Genomic DNA, 16323 nt, shown 5'->3' on the forward strand with positions numbered 1-16323 from the left:
AGTCTTTATATGATAATATCTAGATGAAAGAGTCTCTATGTGATAATATCTAGGTGAAAGAGTCTTTATATGATAATATCTAGATGAAAGAGTCTCTATGTGATAATATCTAGGTGAAAGAGTCTCTATATGATAATATCTAGGTGAAAGAGTCTCTATGAGATAATATCTAGGTGAAAGAGACTCTATGGGATAATATCTAGGTGAAAGAGTCTCTATGTGATAATATCTAGGTGAAAGAGTCTCTATGTGATAATATCTAGGTGAAAGAGTCTCTATGTGATAATATCTAGGTGTAAGAGTCTTTATATGATAATATCTAGGTGAAAGAGTCTCTATGTGATAATATCTAGGTGAAAGAGTCTTTATATGATAATATCTAGGTGAAAGAGTCTCTATGTGATAATATCTAGGTGAAAGAGTCTCTATATGATAATATCTAGGTGAAAGAGTGTCTATGTGATAATATCTAGGTGAAAGAGTCTTTATGTGATAATATCTAGGTGAAAGAGTCTTTATATGATAATATCTAGGTGAAAGAGTCTCTATGTGATAATATCTAGGTGAAAGAGTCTCTATGTGATAATATCTAGGTGAAAGAGACTCTATATGATAATATCTAGGTGAAAGAGTCTCTATGTGATAATATCTAGGTGAAAGAGTCTCTATGTGATAATATCTAGGTGAAAGAGTCTCTATATGATAATATCTAGGTGAAAGAGTCTCTATGTGATAATATCTAGGTGAAAGAGTCTCTATATGATAATATCTAGGTGTAAGAGTCTCTATATGATAATATCTAGGTGACAGAGTCTCTATATGATAATATCTAGGTGAAAGAGTCTCTATGTGATAATATCTAGGTGAAAGAGTCTCTATATGATAATATCTAGGTGAAAGAGTCTCTATGTGATAATATCTAGGTGAAAGAGTCTCTATGTGATAATATCTAGGTGAAAGAGTCTCTATGTGATAATATCTAGGTGAAAGAGTCTCTATGTGATAATATCTAGGTGAAAGAGTCTCTATGATAATATCTAGGTGAAAGAGTCTCTATATGATAATATCTAGGTGAAAGAGTCTCTATGTGATAATATCTAGGTGAAAGAGTCTCTATGTGATAATATCTAGGTGAAAGAGTCTCTATGTGATAATATCTAGGTGAAAGAGTCTCTATGTGATAATATCTAGGTGAAAGAGACTCTATATGATAATATCTAGGTGAAAGAGTCTCTATGTGATAATATCTAGGTGAAAGAGTCTCTATGTGATAATATCTAGGTGAAAGAGTCTCTATATGATAATATCTAGGTGAAAGAGTCTCTATGTGATAATATCTAGGTGAAAGAGTCTCTATATGATAATATCTAGGTGAAAGAGTCTCTATGTGATAATATCTAGGTGAAAGAGTATCTATGTGATAATATCTAGGTGAAAGAGTCTCTATATGATAATATCTAGGTGAAAGAGTCTCTATGTGATAATATCTAGGTGAAAGAGTCTCTATATGATAATATCTAGGTGAAAGAGTCTCTATGTGCTGGGATTTATCTGACTCCGGTGACGTGAGACAGCTAGCAGACGGTCGGTTTAGCCAGTTTGTCTGCTTCACATTTTTCTTTTCTTTTTTTGACAAACCTACATTTTCAAATGATTTCCCTGAGGTGTTTAACAGCACAAGGGAAACATGTTGATCACTATGCTTCAGTTGAAGAAAGCTGATCTTGGTTTGATCTTTGTGAGGCCAGAACACAAAATGTAGTGTTGGGTGATCCAGACAAAGCTTCATACTAAAGTTACCGAGACTGTAATCTTCAGAAATTAGGTTCAACTCATCTTACTCTGATAGCAGATGACACTTGTTTGTTGGACTGTGTGTGTTTTTAGGAGAAGACTGTGTTTATAGGAATAAATGTGAATTAAGAATTGATAGTCTTTCTGCTTGAGAGTGTTGGACTAATTTGATATTTATTTTAAAGAAACTTTCCAGCTATCTATGATATGGGATCACATCAACACGAAAAGTAAGCCATGTTGTTTTACACTTAATCTATTACAACTGAATCACATCTGACTGTTGCACTGAAACACATTCATTGCAGTTTGAGGCTGTTAAACAAAGTTCCCCACTGCAGAAATCTGCAGATACAATTAACAAACAAAACACAACATGTACATTCAAGACCCCAAGTAGGGCACATACAAGAGAAGCACCATTTATTTTATGAGCAATTTGTAAGTTTGTTACAAGTTTGTAAATGTGGTTTTACAAATGACTTTTTTTCTATAACTCTACTGCTAGATTTAGTCATCTTGTTCAGATAGCAGATGACTCTTTTCACATTTCTTTGTTTGTTGGATTGTGTTTTGTTTTAGGTGAAGACGCCTCTCTGGATGTTCAGACTGAGTAAGTTCATAATTCTCACATTGGAAAAACACACAACTTTCATTTACAAAAGTTTTGTTGTGTGTGTGTGTGTGTGTGTGTGTGTGTGTGTGTGTGTGTGTGTGTGTGTGTGTGTGTGTGTGTGTGTGTGTGTGTGTGTGTGTGTGTGTGTGTGTGTGTTTTTCTTTTTTCTTAACTTTCTCTTTTGACAAACCAACATTTCAAATGATTTTCCTAAGGTGTTTAACATTTGCAGAATCATTTCTGCCAACATCCCGCTTGACATTAAATAGTGTTTTCAGCTATAATCAAGCATCTTTGACTCAAATAAAGCAGTTTTTGCTCTTCTGTCAGAACTATGCCACACTGTTGTGCTGGAGAAACTATAACGTTGTAAAGGCTATTGATAACTTCAAACATAATCTTTATTCAGGTATTCTTTTTGCACAAAAGTACATTCAAGAGGTCAATTTATTACCAATGTGTGTAAGACATATAGTAAAAGAGCCATTTAGCTATAAAGAACACAGAAATCCTCTCTTCTGAGAATGTTTATGTTGATTTTGTAAATAAAAATGTTCCACTAGTTGATGATGCTGTTTTCATTTTTACATATCATATCATATCATATCATATCATATCATATCATATCATATCATATCATATCATATCAAAGGTAATGAAAACATGAACAAATCCCGCATAGAGAGAAATAAATGAGTCCTTCTACATGACACATCTTTCTGAGAAGTGAGTCTTGCTGTTTTCTACCTGTACAACTAGGCTATTTCACTTTAAACTATTGCACTTAAAGCTGTGAATTTCACGGCACAGTCACATGACGTTCTTTTGTTCTCTAAACAACCGTTAAGTAAATGTAAGACAGTTAAGTGGTCATTTAAAGTGAAAGGTGGGATGATTCTTGCCTTTATTAATTCTGTTCCCACCTATACTTTGACAGCAGTGATTTAGCTGTCTGTCTGTCACAGACACGTCAGGTTCCAACCTCCACCAATCACAGCGCACGCCATCTCCTGAGTACTGATCACCATCACCTGCACCTCATCACCACACTCATCACCAGCACTATATAACACAGGCTGCGTTCGAAACCGCATACTCTTTGAGTAGGTACTCATTTTCAATAAGTACTTACTTAACGAGCTCTAAAAGAGTAGGTACTATATTGCCTGATCTCGTTAAGTATGAATGCGATCCGCACTTTATGCGCCATGTTGACGTTATCATGTGACCTACGACGTTATCTCAAGCGCAACGACTTGAAAGACGAGTGACAGGTTTAATTCATCGATCTATAAATATCTAAATATTGATTAAACTTGTTAATTTTGTGGGCTTGTTGAAGAAACAGCTGCCCGTTTATTTTGTGATATGAACCCTACTAATCTGACCCAGTTTTATCCTTACCAAAACCCACAATCGTGATCTCTTAAATATGTTGTTAATATCTTTATTTTATATGCAAAGCATGTCATCCACAAGCAAAATTGGCCTAAATCTCCTTTATATTTTCCTTTTTAAATTTAACTCCTGTTTTATCCCTCAATCCCTTATTCAAAGATATCTAACCTTGTTATTGTTTTTTCTTTGTATATAATGTATGCAAACCCATGATATTTGTTTTATTATTAGGATTGTTAAAGATACAACCATGTAATTATAAAATAAAAGATAGGCCTATGAGTGACAGGTGCAGTAACAGCTCAAAGCATCAGTAACTCCACAGGCCGACCTGTGCAGTTTCCCTCAGAGTCTGCAACGAGGACGTCTTTCAGCTGCTCGAAGATCTCACCTTGGGAGAACACTGTTGATTTTATACTCTTAAAATGTAAGTTATTACTATTCAAAATTAAGATTACCCCAGAATGAATTGCATTGCTAGCCCACTAAAACACTTACAATAATAATAATAACAAATGCTGACCAATACTTAATTATATTACATTTTTTACTGAAAATTATATTGTTTTAGTAAAACAAGCAAAATGCAACTTGTTGTCATATGACATAGCGATGCATGAATATACACTAGAACAAATGCAGCCGATGTGAATACCAATTTTCAGTCAAGCAATGAATAAATGCACGAGTTAATAAAATATTTTATTTACTGACAACAATAGGAAACATGAATTAATGAGTAAAAGAATGAATAAAAGTAAACATCACAAATGAATAAGTCACCATGAAACAAAGCTTTATTCAAACGTATTGTTCTAACAAACCATCACGCATTTACAGGCGGTGAGCCCCACATCTGCTGCCATCTCAACACAGCTTGATGAAGCAGTTGACCACGTGAACACCTTCGCCTGTCCTAGCCGTCCATCATGTCCCTTCTGAACCCCACAACCTTGAAGCAAGAGTGAGAACATGTGCGGGACAATCTCTGACTGCTGATGTCTACTCCAAACATCCGTGTGCCTGCTCTCCATCAGCATGACTACTTAAAACCTTTTACAATTCATGTTGTCAGCATCCCATTTCTTGCAATATTTGATTTAATATTTTTTACAATTACATGCTATTTGTATTGTAGCTTTATGACTTTTGTGGTGTAGTGGGCTAAACACTGAACTGATAAGCAGAAGGTTTCTGCTTGTATCTCCGCAGCCGTCACCACCACCAGTGTGTCCTTGATCAAGGCTCAACCACAGAAGCTCTGCAGCAAATGCACAGACATCAAGAATCAGAAAAGTGCTGAAATAACTCTGTTTGAAATTAAAATAAAATACAACTTAAGATTTAAATGTATGTTTTATTCATTTCTGTAGTATACTCAAAGCCTTTGATGACAGCCTTCCTTCATCACCCTCTCTCCAGTCTCCACCAGATAAACACACACACACACACACACACACACACACACACTCTTCTGCCCCTGTAACATCAGACAACATTCACGTTACCTCTATCTTAAACAACACCTTGATAAAAGCATAAAAGTTTATGTGCTCAATAGCCTTAAATGTTGAGGTAGTTGCTGATGTGTTAATGTTCCTCAATTCATCAACAGTACTAATGGACAAATAAAAAAGATAACTTATGTTTAGTTACTTTATGTAGATCTATTAACATTACTGACGTTCATGTAAAGCAGTGTTGGCCACAGTGAACTCTACATTATAGCACACACACATCACTCTGATCAGATGTCTATTTCATGCTGTGATGTCATCTGCAATACTTATCGAAAATGTTCCTGTCAGATGTTAAATAAACATTTAGTAAGCATCTTTATCTTTAAGTATATCGTTTATGTAAATCCACTTTGGAGACGTGTGTGTGTGTGTGTTACTGGAGCTCCTACATAATAAAACGTGTTTTTACAGCCCAATCACAACTACACTATACTGTCTGTCGTCTTTACACTTTTAACAATTCAACAGTTTAACGTTACTCTACAGTAGTCCAACAAATGCGATTTTAACACAAGGAACCGTGATTTTGGTTAGTAATACTCACATTTGATTGGCTTTTCTCCGCCTGACGTCTCCTTTCCTGTGGCCTCATGGGAAGGCAGGGATAGAAAAGTATCCGACGATGGGTACTTCACAATCTGGGCGGAATCAGTAAGTCATCCGGGAACTTCTCGCCTACTCTTTTATGATTACTGAGGTTTCGAACATACTTCTCCTTTCACGTACTGTTTTCGCCTACTATATAGTAGGTAAGTAGGCATATTCGAACGCAACATCAGTATACGCACGTCCGAATCTCGCGAGAAATACTCCAAAACCCTGGTAGTTCTCGCCTACTCTTTTATGAATACAAACGATTCGAGCATACTCTTCGCTCGCCTACTGCTTTTTACATACTATATAGTAGGGAAGTATGCGGTTTCGAACGCAGCCATTTTTTCCCTTTCTAAAGTAATCTGCCTGATGATTAGAGACATTCTGAAGCTGCTAAATAAAGAAGTGTTATTTAAAATACCTTGTCTTTGTATTCTGAATTTCTTGAATTTGTTGATTAAATTTAAGAATCCGATGAGCAACAATACATTAAAAAATATACAATACCGATAGTTTCAAAGCAACTTCACAGAAACAAACAGGAAAATAACAGCATTAATAATCAAACAAATAGACAATAACGTCCTTATTCAGGTTAGTCACTGTGTAAAAGTCTTTATTCGTCTGAATAATGTTTATTCATTTATCACTACATGAGCAGACTTTTATTATCGAGTCCGGAAGGCGGAAGTGACGAGTGTTACAGTAGCGGTGGCGTGCTTCCGCTCAGGAGCAATGGCTCGCGCTGCAGGACGCGTTTGTTGACCAGTGATAAACGCGGGAATATTAGATACTTATTAAAGTGATTTGAGGTGAGTTTGACTTTGACTGTGATCGCGTGGGTCTGCGTGACCGCGCTGCGCGTTCATGTGGCGCACTCGCGCATTTGACTGAGAAACACGAGTTAGTTCAGGATTCACACACTGATCCCAGAACAGTCCCGTCTCCGCGGCTAACGCCATGTTTCTGCTTCTGTGGGTTACACTCAGCTCTAACTGGTCTGAGAACAGCTCGCTGTCACGACGACATTAGAAGGGATGTGTTTTATATGAGCTGTGAAATGCTTTGATTAAAGAATGAGACATTTGTAGAGCTGAGAGCGTCTTAAAGGTGCAGTGTGTAATATATATGAGGGTCTGTTGACAGAAATGCAGTATAATCAGAGGAGTATGAAGAGCGGTATGTGTGTTTGAGCCGTTTCTATCTACACACACCGCGGGTCCTTTACAGGGAAGCCGCCATTTTGTGCCGCCATGTTTCTACAGTGGCCCTAAAGGGACAAACTGCTCTACAGAGCGCTAGCTACTCTCTGCGGTCTCAAACTAACACATCTGTGTCCTGTGTGGGCCACCGTAGTTTCTCTACAGAGCTCTAGCTACTCTCTGCGGTCTCGGATGAACACATCTGTGTCCTCTGTGGGCCACCGTAGTTTCTCTACAGAGCGCTAGCTACTCTCTTCGGTCTCAGATGAACACATCTGTAGGGATGGAACGATTACCGGATTCACGATAAACCACGATAAAATGTACTGATGGTTAGTAATATTGTTTAAAAATGTATTATCATTAAAACCGCGCGTGATTATCACGATTTTGCAGCAGAGCCGCAGCGAATTTAGGGTCCGTCTCTAAAGTTACACACAACATTGGTATACACACGTTTCTAACTTCAATAGCATTAGAAGAAAATGACTTGCAGTCATAGAACCAGCTGTAGAGCGTTCATCTAGGTGTATATTCTATCTAGGTGTATATTTGATATTTAATCAAATAAACTCAAATCATATGAAAATATGGATATGCATTATTTCACTAGGAAACTGTTTGGGCTCATACACAAAATATGGTAGATTTAAATGTGTCCTATCTGATAGAACCATGGGCGTAAAACAATGTGGGTGCGTCCTTGCTAAACGTATAGTTCGGAAAGACAAAATTAGGGAAATCGCCTGATCATTGGGAGTGGCAGTAGTGTTGGGGTAAGATGCACCGCATCTAGTTTTGACGCCAATAGAGCCGCGGTTCGAATCCGCCTTTCACCGAACTCAATCTTCTCCGTTTTCCCATCACATATCAGATCGCAAAGGCATTTATTTTCAATAAAAATGAAGAAAATATTAGAAAAGTGGAAATAAAGCGTCTAACGTGTTTAATAATAAGTGTTTATGGATTAGGGGTCGGTGAACAGACGTGTGCTGAATGTTAGAGACGATAAAAGTGAGTGGGGCCAATATCATTGATCGTAAAAGTGGGTGGGGCCAATATCATTGATCGTAAAAGTGGGTGGGGCCAATATCATTGATCGTAAAAGTGAGTGGGGCCAATATCATTGATCGTAAAAGTGGGTGGGGCTTGTCCCACATACGATGGTTCCGACGCCCATAGCTGAACACTGATGAGAATATTGCTTGAGAATATATTTATAGAGATAATATTACAGATTATATTTACACCAAATTATTATTATTTATGAGTTAAGGTCCTTTCACGCTGGACGAGATTTTGACGCGTGAATAATTTGCGCAATGGTTTTATTTTTTGATCATCTGTTTGTGTAATGAGAGCTTCCACACTGAACGCGAATGAGCTGCGGCGAAAAAACGTTTTTTTTTCGTTTCGATGTCGATTTTTTTAACACTCGCAGCGACAGAAAAGGCTTAAACCAATCACACACAAGGAAACAAAGATGACGAAACGTCCAGTTGATATCATTAGCTATTCAATCAACATTAACCTTCGCCAGGTGTCGCATTTCTCACGAGATTACAGCTGTAGTTGTGTTTACTGTAGTTGTGTTTACTGTAGTTGTGTTTACAGCTGTAGTTGTGTTTACTGTAGTTGTGTTTACTGTAGTTGTGTTTACTGTAGTTGTGTTTACAGCTGTAGTTGTGTTTACTGTAGTTGTGTTTACTGTAGTTGTGTTTACTGTAGTTGTGTTTACTGTAGTTGTGTTTACTGTAGTTGTGTTTACAGCTGTAGTTCTGTTTACTGTAGTTGTGTTTACTGTAGTTGTGTTTACTGTAGTTGTGTTTACAGCTGTAGTTGTGTTTACTGTAGTTGTGTTTACTGTAGTTGTGTTTACTGTAGTTGTGTTTACTGTAGTTGTGTTTGCAGCTGTAGTTGTGTTTGCAGCTGTAGTTGTGTTTACTGTAGTTGTGTTTACTGTAGTTGTTTACTGTAGTTGTGTTTACTGTAGTTGTGTTTACTGTAGTTGTGTTTACTGTAGTTGTGTTTACTGTAGTTGTGTTTACTGTAGTTGTGTTTACTGTAGTTGTGTTTACTGTAGTTGTGTTTACTGTAGTTGTGTTTACTGTAGTTGTGTTTACAGCTGTAGTTCTGTTTACTGTAGTTGTGTTTACTGTAGTTGTGTTTACTGTAGTTGTGTTTACTGTAGTTGTGTTTACAGCTGTAGTTGTGTTTACTGTAGTTGTGTTTACTGTAGTTGTGTTTACTGTAGTTGTGTTTACAGCTGTAGTTGTGTTTACTGTAGTTGTGTTTACTGTAGTTGTGTTTACTGTAGTTGTGTTTACTGTAGTTGTGTTTACTGTAGTTGTGTTTACTGTAGTTGTGTTTACTGTAGTTGTGTTTGCAGCTGTAGTTGTGTTTGCAGCTGTAGTTGTGTTTACTGTAGTTGTGTTTACTGTAGTTGTTTACTGTAGTTGTGTTTACTGTAGTTGTGTTTACTGTAGTTGTGTTTACTGTAGTTGTGTTTACTGTAGTTGTGTTTACTGTAGTTGTGTTTACTGTAGTTGTGTTTACTGTAGTTGTGTTTGCAGCTGTAGTTGTGTTTACTGTAGTTGTGTTTACTGTAGTTGTGTTTACTGTAGTTGTGTTTACAGCTGTAGTTCTGTTTACTGTAGTTGTGTTTACTGTAGTTGTGTTTACTGTAGTTGTGTTTACTGTAGTTGTGTTTACAGCTGTAGTTGTGTTTACTGTAGTTGTGTTTACTGTAGTTGTGTTTACTGTAGTTGTGTTTACAGCTGTAGTTGTGTTTACTGTAGTTGTGTTTACTGTAGTTGTGTTTACAGCTGTAGTTGTGTTTACTGTAGTTGTGTTTACTGTAGTTGTGTTTACTGTAGTTGTGTTTACTGTAGTTGTGTTTACTGTAGTTGTGTTTACTGTAGTTGTGTTTACTGTAGTTGTGTTTGCAGCTGTAGTTGTGTTTGCAGCTGTAGTTGTGTTTACTGTAGTTGTGTTTACTGTAGTTGTTTACTGTAGTTGTGTTTACTGTAGTTGTGTTTACTGTAGTTGTGTTTACTGTAGTTGTGTTTACTGTAGTTGTGTTTACTGTAGTTGTGTTTACTGTAGTTGTGTTTACTGTAGTTGTGTTTACTGTAGTTGTGTTTGCAGCTGTAGTTGTGTTTACTGTAGTTGTGTTTACTGTAGTTGTGTTTACTGTAGTTGTGTTTACAGCTGTAGTTCTGTTTACTGTAGTTGTGTTTACTGTAGTTGTGTTTACTGTAGTTGTGTTTACTGTAGTTGTGTTTACTGTAGTTGTGTTTACAGCTGTAGTTGTGTTTACTGTAGTTGTGTTTACTGTAGTTGTGTTTACTGTAGTTGTGTTTACAGCTGTAGTTGTGTTTACTGTAGTTGTGTTTACTGTAGTTGTGTTTACTGTAGTTGTGTTTACTGTAGTTGTGTTTACAGCTGTAGTTCTGTTTACTGTAGTTGTGTTTACTGTAGTTGTGTTTACTGTAGTTGTGTTTACTGTAGTTGTGTTTACAGCTGTAGTTGTGTTTACTGTAGTTGTGTTTACTGTAGTTGTGTTTACTGTAGTTGTGTTTACTGTAGTTGTGTTTGCAGCTGTAGTTGTGTTTGCAGCTGTAGTTGTGTTTACTGTAGTTGTGTTTACTGTAGTTGTTTACTGTAGTTGTGTTTACTGTAGTTGTGTTTACTGTAGTTGTGTTTACTGTAGTTGTGTTTACTGTAGTTGTGTTTACTGTAGTTGTGTTTACTGTAGTTGTGTTTACTGTAGTTGTGTTTACAGCTGTAGTTCTGTTTACTGTAGTTGTGTTTACTGTAGTTGTGTTTACTGTAGTTGTGTTTACTGTAGTTGTGTTTACAGCTGTAGTTGTGTTTACTGTAGTTGTGTTTACTGTAGTTGTGTTTACTGTAGTTGTGTTTACAGCTGTAGTTGTGTTTACTGTAGTTGTGTTTACTGTAGTTGTGTTTACTGTAGTTGTGTTTACTGTAGTTGTGTTTACTGTAGTTGTGTTTACTGTAGTTGTGTTTACTGTAGTTGTGTTTACTGTAGTTGTGTTTACTGTAGTTGTGTTTACTGTAGTTGTGTTTACTGTAGTTCTGTTTACTGTAGTTGTGTTTACTGTAGTTGTGTTTACTGTAGTTGTGTTTACTGTAGTTGTGTTTACTGTAGTTGTGTTTACAGCTGTAGTTGTGTTTACTGTAGTTGTGTTTACTGTAGTTGTGTTTACTGTAGTTGTGTTTACAGCTGTAGTTGTGTTTACTGTAGTTGTGTTTACTGTAGTTGTGTTTACTGTAGTTGTGTTTACTGTAGTTGTGTTTACTGTAGTTGTGTTTACTGTAGTTGTGTTTACTGTAGTTGTGTTTACTGTAGTTGTGTTTACTGTAGTTGTGTTTACTGTAGTTGTGTTTGCAGCTGTACAGATGTGCTGTGTTTGCAGCTGTACAGATGTGCTGTGTTTGCAGCTGTACAGATGTGCTGTGTTTGCAGCTGTACAGATGTGCTGTGTTTGCAGCTGTACAGATGTGCTGTGTTTGCAGCTGTAGTTGTGTTTGCAGCTGTACAGATGTGCTGTGTTTGCAGCTGTGCAGATGTGCTGTGTTTGCAGCTGTACAGATGTGCTGTGTTTGCAGCTGTAGTTGTGTTTGCAGCTGTACAGATGTGCTGTGTTTGCAGCTGTAGTTGTGTTTGCAGCTGTACAGATGTGCTGTGTTTGCAGCTGTGCAGATGTGCTGTGTTTGCAGCTGTAGTTGTGTTTGCAGCTGTGCAGATGTGCTGTGTTTGCAGCTGTACAGATGTGCTGTGTTTGCAGCTGTAGTTGTGTTTGCAGCTGTACAGATGTGCTGTGTTTGCAGCTGTAGTTGTGTTTGCAGCTGTACAGATGTGCTGTGTTTGCAGCTGTAGTTGTGTTTGCAGCTGTACAGATGTGCTGTGTTTGCAGCTGTACAGATGTGCTGTGTTTGCAGCTGTACAGATGTGCTGTGTTTGCAGCTGTACAGATGTGCTGTGTTTGCAGCTGTGCAGATGTGCTGTGTTTGCAGCTGTACAGATGTGCTGTGTTTGCAGCTGTGCAGATGTGCTGTGTTTGCAGCTGTACAGATGTGCTGTGTTTGCAGCTGTGCAGATGTGCTGTGTTTGCAGCTGTACAGATGTGCTGTGTTTGCAGCTGTGCAGATGTGCTGTGTTTGCAGCTGTACAGATGTGCTGTGTTTGCAGCTGTGCAGATGTGCTGTGTTTGCAGCTGTACAGATGTGCTGTGTTTGCAGCTGTGCAGATGTGCTGTGTTTGCAGCTGTACAGATGTGCTGTGTTTGCAGCTGTAGTTGTGTTTGCAGCTGTACAGATGTGCTGTGTTTGCAGCTGTAGTTGTGTTTGCAGCTGTACAGATGTGCTGTGTTTGCAGCTGTAGTTGTGTTTGCAGCTGTACAGATGTGCTGTGTTTGCAGCTGTGCAGATGTGCTGTGTTTGCAGCTGTAGTTGTGTTTGCAGCTGTGCAGATGTGCTGTGTTTGCAGCTGTACAGATGTGCTGTGTTTGCAGCTGTAGTTGTGTTTGCAGCTGTGCAGATGTGCTGTGTTTGCAGCTGTAGTTGTGTTTGCAGCTGTACAGATGTGCTGTGTTTGCAGCTGTAGTTGTGTTTGCAGCTGTACAGATGTGCTGTGTTTGCAGCTGTAGTTGTGTTTGCAGCTGTACAGATGTGCTGTGTTTGCAGCTGTGCAGATGTGCTGTGTTTGCAGCTGTAGTTGTGTTTGCAGCTGTGCAGATGTGCTGTGTTTGCAGCTGTACAGATGTGCTGTGTTTGCAGCTGTAGTTGTGTTTGCAGCTATGCAGATGTGCTGTGTTTGCAGCTGTACAGATGTGCTGTGTTTACAGCTGTGCAGATGTGCTGTGTTTGCAGCTGTAGTTGTGTTTGCAGCTGTACAGATGTGCTGTGTTTGCAGCTGTACAGATGTGCTGTGTTTGCAGCTGTACAGATGTGCTGTGTTTGCAGCTGTACAGATGTGCTGTGTTTGCAGCTGTACAGATGTGCTGTGTTTGCAGCTGTACAGATGTGCTGTGTTTGCAGCTGTAGTTGTGTTTGCAGCTGTACAGATGTGCTGTGTTTGCAGCTGTGCAGATGTGCTGTGTTTGCAGCTATGCAGATGTGCTGTGTTTGCAGCTGTACAGATGTGCTGTGTTTGCAGCTGTGCAGATGTGCTGTGTTTGCAGCTGTGCAGATGTGCTGTGTTTGCAGCTGTGCAGATGTGCTGTGTTTGCAGCTGTGCAGATGTGCTGTGTTTGCAGCTGTGCAGATGTGCTGTGTTTGCAGCTGTGCAGATGTGCTGTGTTTGCAGCTGTACAGATGTGCTGTGTTTGCAGCTGTACAGATGTGCTGTGTTTGCAGCTGTAGTTGTGTTTGCAGCTGTGCAGATGTGCTGTGTTTACTGTAGTTGTGTTTGCAGCTGTGCAGATGTGCTGTGTTTACTGTAGTTGTGTTTGCAGCTGTAGTTGTGTTTGCAGCTGTACAGATGTGCTGTGTTTGCAGCTGTAGTTGTGTTTGCAGCCGTACAGATGTGCTGTGTTTGCAGCTGTAGTTGTGTTTGCAGCTGTGCAGATGTGCTGTGTTTGCAGCTGTAGTTGTGTTTGCAGCTGTGCAGATGTGCTGTGTTTGCAGCTGTACAGATGTGCTGTGTTTGCAGGTGTAGTTGTGTTTACAGCTGTACAGATGTGCTGTGTTTGCAGCTGTAGTTGTGTTTACAGCTGTACAGATGTGCTGTGTTTGCAGCTGTACAGATGTGCTGTGTTTGCAGATGTGCTGTGTTTGCAGCTGTACAGATGTGCTGTGTTTGCAGCTGTAGTTGTGTTTGCAGCTGTACAGATGTGCTGTGTTTGCAGCTGTAGTTGTGTTTGCAGCTGTACAGATGTGCTGTGTTTGCAGCTGTGCAGATGTGCTGTGTTTGCAGCTGTACAGATGTGCTGTGTTTGCAGCTGTACAGATGTGCTGTGTTTGCAGCTGTGCAGATGTGCTGTGTTTGCAGCTGTGCAGATGTGCTGTGTTTGCAGCTGTGCAGATGTGCTGTGTTTGCAGCTGTAGTTGTGTTTACAGCTGTACAGATGTGCTGTGTTTGCAGCTGTACAGATGTGCTGTGTTTGCAGCTGTAGTTGTGTTTGCAGCTGTACAGATGTGCTGTGTTTGCAGCTGTGCAGATGTGCTGTGTTTGCAGCTGTACAGATGTGCTGTGTTTGCAGCTGTAGTTGTGTTTGCAGCTGTACAGATGTGCTGTGTTTGCAGCTGTAGTTGTGTTTGCAGCTGTACAGATGTGCTGTGTTTGCAGCTGTACAGATGTGCTGTGTTTGCAGCTGTACAGATGTGCTGTGTTTGCAGCTGTGCAGATGTGCTGTGTTTGCAGCTGTGCAGATGTGCTGTGTTTGCAGCTGTGCAGATGTGCTGTGTTTGCAGCTGTAGTTGTGTTTACAGCTGTACAGATGTGCTGTGTTTGCAGCTGTACAGATGTGCTGTGTTTGCAGCTGTACAGATGTGCTGTGTTTGCAGCTGTAGTTGTGTTTACAGCTGTACAGATGTGCTGTGTTTGCAGCTGTACAGATGTGCTGTGTTTGCAGCTGTGCAGATGTGCTGTGTTTGCAGCTGTAGTTGTGTTTACAGCTGTACAGATGTGCTGTGTTTGCAGCTGTGCAGATGTGCGGTGTTTGCAGCTGTAGTTGTGTTTACAGCTGTACAGATGTGCTGTGTTTGCAGCTGTACAGATGTGCTGTGTTTGCAGCTGTGCAGATGTGCTGTGTTTGCAGCTGTACAGATGTGCTGTGTTTGCAGCTGTACAGATGTGCTGTGTTTGCAGCTGTACAGATGTGCGGTGTTTGCAGCTGTAGTTGTGTTTACAGCTGTACAGATGTGCTGTGTTTGCAGCTGTACAGATGTGCTGTGTTTGCAGCTGTACAGATGTGCTGTGTTTGCAGCTGTACAGATGTGCTGTGTTTGCAGCTGTGCAGATGTGCTGTGTTTGCAGCTGTGCAGATGTGCTGTGTTTGCAGCTGTAGTTGTGTTTACAGCTGTACAGATGTGCTGTGTTTGCAGCTGTACAGATGTGCTGTGTTTGCAGCTGTACAGATGTGCTGTGTTTGCAGCTGTACAGATGTGCTGTGTTTGCAGCTGTAGTTGTGTTTACAGCTGTACAGATGTGCTGTGTTTGCAGCTGTACAGATGTGCTGTGTTTGCAGCTGTGCAGATGTGCTGTGTTTGCAGCTGTAGTTGTGTTTACAGCTGTACAGATGTGCTGTGTTTGCAGCTGTGCAGATGTGCTGTGTTTGCAGCTGTAGTTGTGTTTACAGCTGTACAGATGTGCTGTGTTTGCAGCTGTACAGATGTGCTGTGTTTGCAGCTGTACAGATGTGCTGTGTTTGCAGCTGTGCAGATGTGCTGTGTTTGCAGCTGTACAGATGTGCTGTGTTTGCAGCTGTACAGATGTGCTGTGTTTACAGCTGTACAGATGTGCTGTGTTTGCAGCTGTACAGATGTGCTGTGTTTACAGCTGTACAGATGTGCTGTGTTTACAGCTGTACAGATGTGCTGTGTTTGCAGCTGTACAGATGTGCTGTGTTTGCAGCTGTGCAGATGTGCTGTGTTTACAGCTGTACAGATGTGCTGTGTTTGCAGCTGTACAGATGTGCTGTGTTTGCAGCTGTACAGATGTGCTGTGTTTACAGCTGTACAGATGTGCTGTGTTTACAGCTGTACAGATGTGCTGTGTTTGCAGCTGTACAGATGTGCTGTGTTTGCAGCTGTGCAGATGTGCTGTGTTTGCAGCTGTAGTTGTGTTTACAGCTGTACAGATGTGCTGTGTTTGCAGCTGTGCAGATGTGCTGTGTTTGCAGCTGTAGTTGTGTTTACAGCTGTGCAGATGTGCTGTGTTTGCAGCTGTAGTTGTGTTTACAGCTGTACAGATGTGCTGTGTTTGCAGCTGTACAGATGTGCTGTGTTTGCAGCTGTACAGATGTGCTGTGTTTGCAGCTGTACAGATGTGCTGTGTTTACAGCTGTACAGATGTGCTGTGTTTGCAGCTGTGCAGATGTGCTGTGTTTGCAGCTGTAGTTGTGTTTGCAGCTGTACAGATGTGCTGTGTTTACAGCTGTACAGATGTGCTGTGTTTACAGCTGTACAGATGTGCTGTGTTTGCAGCTGTACAGATGTGCTGTGTTTGCAGCTG

At 39.9% G+C, this 16323-nt stretch overlaps 1 protein-coding gene across 2 annotated transcripts in view; it reads left to right on the forward strand.

Moving 5' to 3' along the window:
- The first annotated feature begins 6624 nt into the window (after positions 1-6624).
- Positions 6625-16323, forward strand: part of wbp11 (WW domain binding protein 11) — a 21114-nt gene continuing 11415 nt past the window's right edge. For both annotated transcript variants that reach the window (XM_079826736.1, XM_079826737.1), the window contains exon 1: positions 6625-6734. The gene's annotated coding sequence lies outside the window, so the exon portion shown is untranslated. The remainder of the gene's footprint in view (positions 6735-16323) is intronic.

Source organism: Gobio gobio (assembly GCF_949357685.1).
Source record: "Gobio gobio genome assembly, chromosome: 1".
In the NCBI taxonomy this organism is placed as follows: domain Eukaryota; kingdom Metazoa; phylum Chordata; class Actinopteri; order Cypriniformes; family Gobionidae; genus Gobio; species Gobio gobio.